Raw genomic sequence first — 14312 nt, 5'->3', positions numbered from 1 at the left:
GCGCTATGCATTTCTGCTTAGTGGTGAAATAATATAACCAAAATAATATATACAAGTAAAGAAAGAAATAAATGATAATTCGGATACTCAAGAATCAATTTAATTTGGTATGGTATTTCTAGTATCAACGATCTTATATACTAGTTTGTTCCTCTTTGGAAGTGCTTAGTTTATAACTTTTCATTAATACTACCAGGTATATAATTTATTCTTTATGTATTGTATTTCTAGTCTGTACGGTTCTGCAACTTATATTTTTTGTTATGTTTCTTTTGCTAATCTCTTTTGCTTATTCATTCAATACTTAATTTAATTGTAATCGATTTTCATTATACTTAACTTAACTTAGTGAATTGAATAATACTTTAATTGACTGCCCAAGTAACCTATACTAGACGATCGGATGGATAACGGGTCGTTGGCACCGACACCACGGTGCCTCGGGCGTCATACCATGGGACAACGCCAACCACGTATGGTATGGCTAAAAGCCATGATAACACATAATCGGGCATAAAAGCCATGAATGTTGGCATAAAGCCATGAATACGCATAAAGCCATGAATACAGCATAAAGCCTCGCGATCGCTAAAACAATACCCTATTGGCATGCCAAACTATCCAAACCAATCACATTAGGCCTACTAGGGCATTTTGCATTTTTAAGTTTCACATTTTTTAATTTCAAGTTTTCATGTCACTATTCACTTCATTAGTCAACTAAAATGTTGACTTTTGCATAGACAATAGGTGCATTGGTTTTAACACTCCCAATGTACCACATTTTGCATTTAAAAGTTGTTGGTTTTGGTCACTTTCTCAAAGCTTAGGTCATTTTGGCAAAATTGCCAATTTGCGGTTTTAGTGCTCCGAAGTTGCACTGTTCCATTGGTCGATTTACTGTTAGAATTTGACAAAACTTCCTTCATAGAAAATGTTTCTTATTGTCTTAAGTGTATTATCATTTTTGGATCACCTCAATCGGAGTTTTGTAGCTCAAGTTATAGCCAAAATAAGTTTCTCGTTCACGCAATGTTCATCTTTGAGATTTTGGGTTCTGGCAGATTTTGGTCCAATTTTGGTCAGTAACTTGACCAAGTTAAGTTCATAATTTGGTCTACCTTTCTTCATATGAAATGTTCTACTATGCCTTAGGTTTCCATCGGTTCAAGAATTGCCTAAATCCGAGTTTTCTAGAGAGAGTTATAGTCCTCCAAACATTGCTGCTCAAATGAAAATTGTGAAAATCTCAGTACAGTAAACTTCACTTTGCTCAAAGATTTGATTAGGTTCTGGTCATAATTTGGGGTAGGTTTCTTCATGAAAGTTGTTTGTCTATGTCTTAACTTGTTTTTGTAAAACTTTCAGATCAATTGACCATTTCTACAGTGAATTATGGCCAAATGAACAGTTACTGTTCATTTGGTCATTCTGCAGGGGCTGTTTACAGGGTATCCGGATTGGGGCCAACTTTTGGTCCTCTTGATTTGGTCTTTTGGGCATGATTTCTTCAGCAAAAATGTGCCATTATAAGCCTAGTTTCATGTCCAATTGGCCAAACACCAATTGGACCAACACAGCCCAAGCTATGGCAGTCCAAGTGGACTGAAATTTGATCACTCACTTTGCACTCACAAGGCAGCCTACACATTCACTTGGCTATACTATTTTTCAGTCCAATTCATGGTCAAAATACCTAAAATGGTCAATAATTGACCATTAAGATGTTCTCTAACAATTTCCTAAGCCAAGTCAATTTTTCACTTCTCAAAACCCTAGTTTTCCCTTATGATTCACACATACACCTAATTAAGCACTTCCATTCATTATTTATGTGTATATTCACCTTAAACATAATCTCTAATCCATTCTAAGTCCCTTAAAATCATCAAAAACTCTCCACCTTTTTTCCTTCCTTAGGGCATCCAAAACTCATGTACACATACACATGAATTTTGTTCATTTAAATTACAATTTCTTACTAAATTCAAGTTCCATTTCATGAAATTTAAGAGTTTTAGGTATATAGTGCACTAACCTCACTTTAACCTCTTGTAGGGCAGATTTCTCCAAGCTAAAACTTCACTTTCCTTCCTTTTCTAGGCTGCCAAACACTTCCCAAGAGGTAGAGACAAGTTTTTAGTGAAGAGACTTAGGAGAGTTTGTGGTGAAATAAGGATGAAAATGGAGCTTTGGTTGAGATTCAATGGAGGAAGAGGGGAGGGGGTGTAAAACGTTTTTCTAAGGAGAAGAAGGGCTGCTGTTTGCTTTTTAATTCTTTGGTCTCTTTTGACTCTGTTTATTAGTTAATTTGATGGTTACTTAATTGTGATTGGTGGACAATTTTAAATGACCTCATAATATGTCATAATTGGCATTTTATTGTATTTTCTTTTCTTTTCTCTTCTACTAACTTCAAATTAATTTTTCATCAACATTAATTCATATTTTAGTTCATAATAATTATTTACTCGACTGGACAAGTCGGCCAAAAATCGTCTCTGAAGGCGTAATGACCAAAATGCCCTCTGTTTGGCTTAACGGGTCAAAATTGTCTGTACCGATTGAAAAATTTTTCTAAATATTTTCTTGGCATTCTAATGCCATAGGAACCTCAATGACCCTTCTCTGGAGTCCCAAAAATTATTTTATGAATTTTTCCCCTGGGTCTAGGGCTCCTCGTTGCGAGAACCGCAACTCACCTCTGGTTACCCATCGCTTGGGCACTGGCTCTTTTGACTTAACTGTATTTTATTTCTAAAATTTTTACTAAATTTTTCTCATTAATATTTGAGTTAATTATTGTCCCTCACTTTGATTTGAATATTTTTCCGGACGTTCTAGCTGTCTGGACCGACACCGGTCACCGAACAAGATCATGGAATTGCTACCGGGAGGATGTTACAACTCTTCCCCTCTTATTTAAATTTCGTCCTCGAAATTTACCCAATGTAAATAGCCAAGGAGCTAATACCTCTTTATTTCTTCACCTTTCCGTGTTATCCTACTTCACTTTCTCCTTAGTCTCAATCCTATCCTCAAACAGTTATGTACTCATCCTTTTTCATCTTAAATATAGTCTCCTTCTCATCTCCATTCGCTATCTCATTGTCTCTTCACTCTCTTATTCCATACCTTAACCTAAAATAAACAGGAAATACAGATCTGCAATAGTGTCACCTCGACTCTTATGAATGCAATGCATGATATGCAATCTATCTAGGTCCAGAAACGCCTAAACCGTGCTCTGATACCACTAAATGTGACACCCCTTACCCGACTACAGTGTAGCCGAGCAAGTTATGGCACTCAGTGTGCGGAGCACTCTATTTTATCTGATTTCATTACAGTCCTTGATTTATTTATTCAAAAACTTTATTGAAGATTTAGGCTATTTTTACTTTTATCAAAATCTAACTAAATTGGAAATTTCAAAAATTTTAACGATAATCCGACAAAGTGTCGGCTGTAATTTGGACTAACAGTTCTTCTGAACCTGCCAAAGACAATTTCAATATATACTCAATTTCTCAAACTTAATAGTCTCAAAAATTTTCAAACATAATGTATCTCAATGCGATTATCCAGTTTCTCGAAATCTCATTAGATTTTCAATAGCTCAATATTCACAAGTATAATCTCATTATAACTCAAATTCAATTCACATACTAAAATACTTACTTTGAATAGCTTCCATAATTCATAGGTTAATTACATGAGTTTATTTTGTACAAGATATACAAATAATTTACAATGTGCTAGGAATGAACAATATACATAACATGTATAAAATGAGCCCTATCTACATGCATTCTTGAGGAGGTGACAATCTTGAACTCTTCGACACTTGCAGATCTGGACTCCAAAAATCTCGATCGAGTCTCTGGTTTTACCTTGAGACTGCGTGAGGAAGCAATTCCATCGCGCTAAGCATTTCTGCTTAGTGGTGCAATAATATAACCAGAAATAATATATACAAGTAAAGAAAGAAATAAATGATAATTCAGATACTCAAGAATCAATTTAATTTGGTATGGTATTTCTAGTATCAACGATCTTATATACTAGTTTGTTCCTCTTTGGAAGTGCTTAGTTTATAACTTTTCAGTAATACTAGCAGGTATATAATTTATTCTATCTGTATTGTATTTCAAGTGCATGCGGTTACGCAATTTATATTTTTGTTATGTTTCTTTTGCTAATCTCTTTTGCTTATTCATTCAATACTTAATTTAATTGTACTGGATTTTCATTATACTTAACTTAACTTAGCTGCCTGAATTGAATATTACTTTAATTGACTGCCCAAGTAACCTATACTAGGCATCGGATGGATAACGGGTCGTTGGACACCGCGGTGCCTCGGGCCGTCATACCATGGGACGCAGAACGTCAACCACGTATGCAGTCAGTATGGCTAAAAAGCCATGATAACACATAATCGGGCATAAAAGCCATGAATGTTGGCATAAAGCCATAAATACGGGCATAAAGCCATGAATACAGGCATAAAGCCTTTCGCAGTACTGCTAAAACAATACCCTATTGGCATGCCAAACTATCCAAACCAATCACATTAGGCCTACTAGGGCATTTTGCATTTTTAAGTTTCACATTTTTGAATTTCAAGTTTTCATGTCACTGTTCACTTCATTAGTCAACTAAAATGTTGACTTTTGCATAGACAATAGGTGCATTGGTTTTAACACTCCCAATGTACCACATTTTACATTTAAAACTTGTTGGTTTTGGTCACTTTCTCAAAGCTTAGGTCATTTTGGCAAAATTGCCAATTTCCGGTTTTAGTGCTCCGAAGTTGCACTGTTCCATTGGTCGATTTACTGTTGGAATTTGACAAAACTTCCTTCATAGAAAATGTTCCTTATTGTCTTAAGTGTATTCTCATTTTTGGATCACCTCAATCGGAGTTTTGTAGCTCAAGTTATAGCCAAAATAAGTTTACTGTTCACGTGTACTGTTCATGCTGAGATTTTGGGTTCTGGCAGATTTTGGTCCAACTTTGGTTAGTAACTTGACCAAGTTAAGTTCATAATTTGGTCTAACTTTCTTCATATGAAATGTTCTACTATGCCTTAGGTTTCCATCGGTTCAAGAATTGCCTAAATCCGAGTTTTCTAAAGAGAGTTATAGTCTTCCAAACATTGCTGCTCAAATGAAAATTCTGGAAATCTCGATCTGATAAACTTCACTTTGCTCAATGATTTGATTAGGTTCTGGTCATAATTTGGGGTAGGTTTCTTCATGAAAGTTGTTTGTTTATGTCTTAACTTGTTTTTGTAAAAATTTCAGATCAATTGACCATTTCTACAGTGAATTATGGCCAAATGAACAGTTACTGTTCATTTGGCCATAATTCACTGTTGCTGCTCAAATGAAAATTCTGGAAATCTCAGTACAATAAACTTCACTTTGCTCAATGATTTGATTAGGTTCTGGTCATAATTTGGGGTAGGTTTCTTCATGAAAGTTGTTTATCTATGTCTTACCTTGTTTCTGTAAAAATTTCAGATCAATTGACCATTTCTACAGTGAATTATGGCCAAATGAACAGTCATTCTGCAGGGGCTGTTTACAGGGTATCCGGATTAGGGCCAACTTTTGGTCCTCTTGATTTGGTCTTTTAGGCATGGTTTCTTCAGAAAAAATGTGCCATTATAAGCCTAGTTTCATGTCCAATTGGCCAAACACCAATTGGACCAACACAGCCCAAGCTATGGCAGTCCAAGTGGACTGAAATTTCAGTCACTCTGCTGCACTCACAAGGCAGCCTACACATTCACTTGGCTATACTATTTTTCAGTCCAATTCATGGTCAACAAACCTAAAATGGTCACTAATTGACCATTAAGATGTTCTCTAACAATTTCCTAAGCCAAGTCAATTTTTCACTTCTCAAAACCCTAGTTTTCCCTTATGATTCACACATACACCTAATTAAGCACTTCCATTCATTATTTATGTGTATATTCACCTTAAACATAATCTCTAATCCATTCTAAGTCCATTAAAACCACCAAAAACTCTCCACCTTTGTTCCTTCCTTAGGGCAGCCAAAACTCATGTACACATACACATGAATTTTGTTCATTTAAATTACAATTTCTTACTAAATTCAAGTTCCATTTCATGAAATTAAAGAGTTTTAGGTATATAGTGCACTAACCTCACTTTAACCTCTTGTAGGGCAGATTTCTCCAAGCTAAAACTTCACTTTCCTTCCTTTTCTAGGCTGCCAAACACTTCCCAAGAGGTAGAGACAAGTTTTTAGTGAAGGGACTTAGGAGAGTTTGTGGTGAAATAAGGATGAAAATGGAGCTTTGGTTGAGATTCAATGGAGGAAGAGGGGAGGGGGTGTAAAACGTTTTTCTAAGGAGAAGAAGGGCTGCTGTTTGCTTTTTAATTCTTTGGTCTCTTTTGACTCTTTTTATTAGTTAATTTGATGGTTACTTAATTGTGATTGGTGGACAATTTTAAATGACCTCATAATATGTCATAATTGGCATTTTATTGTATTTTCTTTTCTTTTCTCTTCTACTAACTTCAAATTAATTTTTCATCAACATTAATTCATATTTTAGTTCATAATAATTATTTACTCGACTGGACAAGTCGGCCAAAAATCGTCTCTGAAGGCGAAATGACCAAAATGCCCTCCGTTTGGCTTAACGGGTCAAAATTGTCTGTACCGATTGAAAAATTTTTCTAAATATTTTCTTGGCATTCTAATGCCATAGGAACCTCAATGACCCTTCTCTGGAGTCCCAAAAATTATTTTATGAATTTTTCCCCTGGGTCTAGGGCTCCTCGTTGCGAGAACCGCAACTTACCTCTGGTTACCCATCGCTTGGGCACCGGCTCTTTTGACTTAACTGTATTTTATTTCTAAAATTTTTACTAAATTTTTCTCATTAATATTTGAGTTAATTATGGTCCTTCACTTTGATTTGAATATTTTTCCGGACGTTCTAGCTGTCCGGACCGACACCGGTCACCGGAACAGTAGACTGTGCGGAATTGCTACCGGGAGGATGTTACAGGTACATTCAATATTGGCCACCAAACCATTTACATATTTACAACATCTCATGCTTAACAATTATTCTTAAGAAAATCTCTTAAATTAATAGCATTATATGCAGCTATTTAAATTTTCTTAAAATAATTGCCCCAATGGAGGGCCAATATTATAATTACTTTAATTATAGTATTTCCAACTTAATCATTTGTTTGGAAGATTTTATAGTCATCCTAATAACTATTAAGGTCTCACCTTGCAAATTATCCATTTAGCATGCATATATCATATTCTTGCATACATTCCCATACATCTCATGCATTTATGGATAAACAGTAAATATGGTATGATTATGGACTTTCTAAGGGATTCAATTATGAGCCATCAAGAATTGAATCAGGGCATTCCTAGGTGCATTTCATTCATTCATTTTACAAGAGTTGCTGAAGGAGTACATAATCAACACTTGATCTTGAATTCCTCCCACTGGTCCCACCAATGCTCTTGACCTCCTTGATCTTCTTGCAATCCAATTACATAGTAATCCTTGGCATACCAAGGCGAATTTACAAGAACTTAAATAAATGAAATTACAACCCAAAATTATTACAACCTTAAAAATATATGCCCAAAATAAATTAAAATAAATTAATTAATTTACAATTCCAAAGAAACATAAAAGAAATAAATCCAATCACATTGGTCTTTTATAGTCCATGATCATCCATCATGCATATCACTATTTAATAATTAAATAAAACATACACACTTTAATTAAATTGAATATCTCATATTCAACTTAAAAATCTAGATTTGAATATGATTCAAATAAATTTAAAAATTCAGATTTGAATCACATTCAAACAAATTTAAAAATTCAGATTTGAATCACATCCAAACAACCTTAAAAATTCAGATTTGAATCACATTCAAACAATTTTTAAAAATCAGATTTGAATCACATTCAAACAATTTTTAAAAATTCAGATTTGAATATTATTCAAACAACTTTAAAAATTCAGATTTGAATATGATTCAAACAAATTTAAAAATTCATATTTGAATTACATTCAAACAATTTTTAAAATTTTGATTTGAATCAAAATTTAATTGTGTGATTAAAACTCTAATTAAACAATTTAATTAGACATAGGATGAGCTTTTAGACCATATAACAATTGCAAATTAAAAAGCCAAACCTTGTGCATACCATGGGAGGAGCCAAACCATGCGCACCCATGGTTTGCAACCAGCAATGGATCTATCATCTCATGATCATACCACACAATTAAATCAAATAATCAACAATCTAAATGGCAAATATAGTGGCTCTGATACCAATTGAAGGAGCGGAAGCATGAAAAGCACAAGTTTATATCATTGAATTCAAAATTTTTCACCTAGGGTCACATGCATCATGCAAGATTCATTTTTCATCTATTTGATTTCAATGATAAAAAATATATTAAAACTCTTTTAATATGTCTTTAGATCTTTATTTTCCATTTAAGATTTTAGAATCAATCAGACTAATTTTAAAACCCTATATTAGATTAAGAACAAGTGCACTAACCTCTTGATGCACTGCAGTGTGTTTGGCACTTTTGGGATGGGTCTTTAGGACACCAGATGTTGTCCCTCTAGCTTGTCCACACCAAAATCACCTATGGCAGCCCTTGAACAGCTTTTAAAGCTTTTTCTATTAATTAGAAAATCAAGTTTTTCCTTTTAAGAGATTAAAGATGTAAATAGGAAACTAGAAAAAAATTATAGTATTTTTAATTCAAGAGATTGTTTGCTAATCTCTTGGAATTGATGAGAGATGAAGAAGAAGAGAGAATGGGAGCTTCAAGGGTGGTGGCACAAGGGGAGGCAACATTTGGTTATAATTTTTCTTTTCATAACAACACTTATATAGCTAGGTCACCACTTAAAACCCTTGCTACATGTCACCTTCTGATTGGCTCTAGGTTTAATTGACCCAATCACATTGTGCCAAGTGTCAAACCTATATTTAATCTTAATTTTAATCATCTTACGTGATTAAAAGACATTTGGCAAGCTTATGTGTAATGACATGTGTCACCATCTCATGGTGCCACATGTCACCCTGTGAAATGACTAAAATGCCCATTTGTCTTAATTTTGAGTTCTCAACCCAAAATAGTTATTTCTCTTCTTCTAATCAATTTATATCAAATTTAAATTAATTAATTAATCTCTATTAATTAATTTCTCATTAATTAAATTCATATTTAAACACTTTAAATATAAATTTAACTTATACTATGCATCCAATAACCTAGATTTGGTTTCAAGTCATGCTAGGGACTTTGCAATCTAATTACAAAGCAAACCTATTTAATTAATCAATTAAACTCTTTAATTAATTAATTAATTAAATCATATTTAATTTGGTGATTACTTGTGTATGTGTATGACTTACTAGGCTCACACTAATTGACAATGAGACATGATATCAACTCTTAATATCATCAGAACTCTTTCTTACCATAAATGATTTCTCTAAATCATTTTATGCACCTCATAGACCATGGTTAACACCTAGCATAGCATGTCATGGCCACCGAATCAGTAATAAGGTTTACCTTAAATGAACCTATAATCATATGTTACCACGCACTAGAATCTCTCTGTTACAAAATCCCAATTCAAGCTGGAGTAATGGTTTATGTCAAACTCCATTTGCTATGAATATTATGTTCTCTTTTAATTTCATGTCTTGATTAAAAAGATTTTCACATCAGAAACTCTCTTCAGATTGAATCTATCTGTCCTGGCCAGGAACTTGAAATATTAAGAACAATTAAATGAACATAGAATTTTATCCCTATTTACTTAGAGGAACAGATTTCATCTTGATCAACACCTACCTCCATATATAACTAGTAGGAACCAACACATGCCCATATACCCATACACAGTACAAGTATGAAAGCAGTATCAAACTTAAACTACCTATATACAAGATAATTGTGCTATCTCAGGTCTAAAGATTATATGCACTGATATGATTTGTGACAATATATTGATAAGAGTAAACTCCATGTGCTTGTCATAAGTGTCACTGGTTCGACCCACTTATCATTTATAAGTGCCTATCATGTTTGTCATATGGCATGAGACTCACCATTCCATCTTATTTATATCTCATATAAATAACTTGGGAACAAACATGAATATAATCTTTCTAGATAAGTCATGTCCTTATTGTGAAGTATCCTCGATTGTGAACCTATTTATGATACTTTGTACTAGAAATACTGTCACTCATATTCTTAACAACTTAAGAATAGAATTTCTAACAAAATATCAATGGACTTTTTCTATTACACATAAATATATCATGTTAATAGAAAAGTGGAAATGCCTTTTATTAATAAAAACATGTACAAGATACATACTAAATGATATGCTCTAGGGCATACTACTAACAATAAATTGATTAAAAAAAGAGAAATAATTATTTTGGGTTGAGAACTCAAAATTAAGACACAAGGGTAATTTGGTCATTTCACAGGGTGACATGTGGCACCATGAGATGGTGACACATGGCACTACACATAAGCTTGCCAATTGTCTTTTAATCATGTAAGATGATCAAGGTCAAGATTAAATCTAAGTTTGACACTTGGCACAATGTGATTGGGTCAATTAAACTGAGAGTGAATCAGAAGGTGATATGTGGCAATGGTTTTAAGTGGTGACCTAGCTATAAAAGGGAAAGGATGAAATAACAAAAATACAAGCTGCTGTTCTTTCTTTTGTGCCCCCACCCAAAGAGCCTCTCCCCTCTCTTCTTTTTCATCTCTCATTTATACAAAGAGAATTGCCAACATTCGCTTGAATTAAAAATACTAGAAATCGTTTCAAGTGTCATGTGTGCATCTATAACATCTCTAAAGGCAAAACCTGAATTTCTAATTGATTGGAAAGGCTTGCAAAGTTGTTCAAGGGGCTACCATTGGTGATCTTGGTATGGACAAGCTAAAGGGACAACATCTGGGGTCCTAGGCGCATCCCAAAGGAGCCAAACACAACTACAGTGCATCAAAAAGGTTAGTACACTTATTTTTTTATTTAATCTAGGGTTTTAATGAATTAATCTGTTAATTCTGAACATGTTTTGTGTTTGAATAATATTTTATATGTACCTAATGCTTTTAAGAACATCATTTCTGTATCTAGTTTGACTAGAAATGGCTATGAATTTCAATTCACAGATGATGTTTGCAATATTTATTTTGGAAATAAATATATTGGCTCGGGTTATATGCATGATGGTCTTTATTATTTGGATAATAATGATAGACACAAATTGAATGCAAGCAATCTAAAAGAATGTAATGCCATGATGAAAATTAACTCAAGTTCAAAATATATTTGGCACTTAAGATTAGGTCATGTTGCAAAAGATAGGATTGCGAAACTGGAGTAAATGGGGATTTTATCCTCATTGGGTTCTGAACCTACTCCAACTTGTGAATCCTGCCTTTAAGACAAAATGACTAGATCACCCTTTATTGGACAAGGACTAAGAGCTGAAAATATTTTGGAGCTAATACATAGTGATGTATGTGGTCCATTTAAAGAAATGGCTAGAGGTAGTTTTCATTACTTTATTACCTTTACTGATGATAAATCAAGGTTTGGGTGTTTGTATTTGATGAAATATAAATATGAATCCTTTGAAAAGTTTAAAGAATTTAAATCTAAAGTAAAAAAAAATCAAACAAGAAAAAGTATTAAAGCTCTTCGATCAGATCGTGGAGGTGAATGCTTGAGTACTGAATTTGATGAATACTTGAAAGAGTATGACATTGTTTCCTAGCTGACTCCTCTCAGAACACTACAGCTGAATGGTCTATCTGAAAGGAGAAATTGTACCCTATTAGATATGGTACATAATATGATGAGTTATACTGATATGCCAATCTCCTTTTGAGGATTAGCATTAGAATCAGCTTTGCATATTCTAAATAGGATTCCATCAAAATCAGTATCTTCCACACCTTATGAGATATGGCATGGAAGAAAACCAAGTCTTAAGCATGTTAAGATTTGGGGTTGTCCAGCTTATATCAAAAAGCTGAACACTAATAAATTGGAAACCAGATCAGAAAAAGGTTAATTTGTTGGATATCCAAAAAAGAGTTTTGGATATTATATTTATTTGCCTATATCACAAAAGATTGTGGTAAGTAGAGATGCCACATTACTTGAATAATAGTTTGTTCAAGAAGGAGGAAAAGGAAGGCGAATAGAGTTAAAATTGGAGAATTCTGACCAACCAACAGATCAGATGGATATAGATCCATCTAGTCAACCTACACCTATTTGCTATTCCTCACAAATCAAGCAGGATATCTCACCCACCAGTGAGATATGTTTTTCTTCATCAAGATGAATAAGAGTTGTTTACTCATGAAGAAGTAGATCATAGAGATGATCCACTTACCTATGAAGAAGCTAATCAGATATAGACTCTTCAAAATGGATTGATGCTATAAAATCTGAAATTGATTTTATGTATAAGAATCAAGTTTGGGATCTTGTTGACCCACCTGAAGGTATTGTACCTAGAGGGAATAAATGGATTTTCAAGAAGAAAATTTATTTTGATGGAAAGGTAGAGACCTATAAAGCAAGGTTAGTAGTGAAAGGGTTTCACCAAAGGCAAGGAATCGACTATGAAGAGACATTCTCACCTATTGCCATACTTAAATCAATTAGGATTTTATTAGCAATAACTGCATACTATGATTATGAGATTTGGTAGATGGATGTCAAAACATATTTTCACAATGAATACATTGAAGAAAACATTTTCATGGAACAACCTAAGGGTTTTGAATCCCAAGGTGGTTCCAAAGTATACAAGAAAAAGCGATCCATTTATGGGTTGAAACAAGCTTCGAGGAGTTGGAGCATCCATTTTGATGAAGCCATTAAGTCATTTGGTTTTATCAAAATTAAGGATGAGCCATGTGTTTATATGAAGGTTAGTGATAGTGTTGTCACTTTCCTTGTCATATATGTGGATGATATTTTATTGATGGGTAATGACACAGGTATGTTGACAACAGTAAAGGTATGGTTCTCAAATACATTCTCCACGAAAGACTTAGGGGAGGCAACCTATATTCTTGGGATTCGCATCTATAGAGATAGAGCGAAAAGAATAATTGATTTATCCCAAAGTCTATACTTGGAAAAAGTGTTAAAGAGGTTTAACATGTTTGATTCCAAGAGAGGATTGTTACCAGTGAGACATGGTATCCACCTTTCTAAAGAGATGTCTCCAAAGACACCTAAAGAAAAAGATAAAATGGCCAAGATTCCATATGCTTTGGCTATTAGAAGTTTGATGTATGCAATGTTGTGTACTAGGCCGAATATCGCATATGCTATTAGTTTGACTAGTAGGTTTCAATCCAATATAGGTTTGGAACACTGGATAGCTGTCAAGAATATCCTTAAGTACATAACTAAGGATTTATTCTTGATTTATGGAGTTGTTGACTTTCAATTGGATGGTTATACTGATTCTGATTTCCAATCAGATATCGATGATAGAAAGTCTACGTATGGGTTTGTGTTCATTTATAATGGAGGTGCAGTCAGTTGGAAGAGTTCCAAACAGAGTATGACTGCTGATTTCACTACAGAGGCCGAGTACATTACTGCAACAGATGCTGTAAAAGAGGTTGTTTGGATATAAGGAACCCCGGTCTCACCAGAAATCCAAACAAATAGAAAGGCGCTACCACATTATCTGAGAGATAGTTGGGCGAGGCGATGTAACCATACAGAAAATAGCATTAGCTGAAAATGCAGCTGATCCATTCACTAAGCCTATGTCACAATCTCAGCTAGACCGACATCTTGAGAAAATGGGTCTAAGATATTATAATGAATGGCTCTAGTGCTAATGGGAGATTGTTAGTATTATGCCCTAGAGCATATCATTTAGTATGTATCTTGTACATGTTTTATTAATAAAAAGGCAATTTCACTTTTCCATTTACATAATATATTTATGTGTAATAGAAAAGGTCCATTGATATTTTATTAGAAATTTTATTCTTAAGTTGTTAAGAATATGAGTGACAGTATTTCTAGCACAAAGTATCATAAATTGGTTCACAATCAAAGATACTTCATACAGGACATGACTTATCTAGAAATATTTTATTCATGTTTGTTCCCAAGGTATTTATATGAGATACAAGTAAGATGGAATGGTGAGTCTCAT

Source organism: Hevea brasiliensis, chromosome 15 (assembly GCF_030052815.1).
Source record: "Hevea brasiliensis isolate MT/VB/25A 57/8 chromosome 15, ASM3005281v1, whole genome shotgun sequence".
Taxonomy (NCBI): Eukaryota; Viridiplantae; Streptophyta; class Magnoliopsida; order Malpighiales; family Euphorbiaceae; genus Hevea; species Hevea brasiliensis.
Note: the sequence above shows the minus strand (reverse complement) of the source record.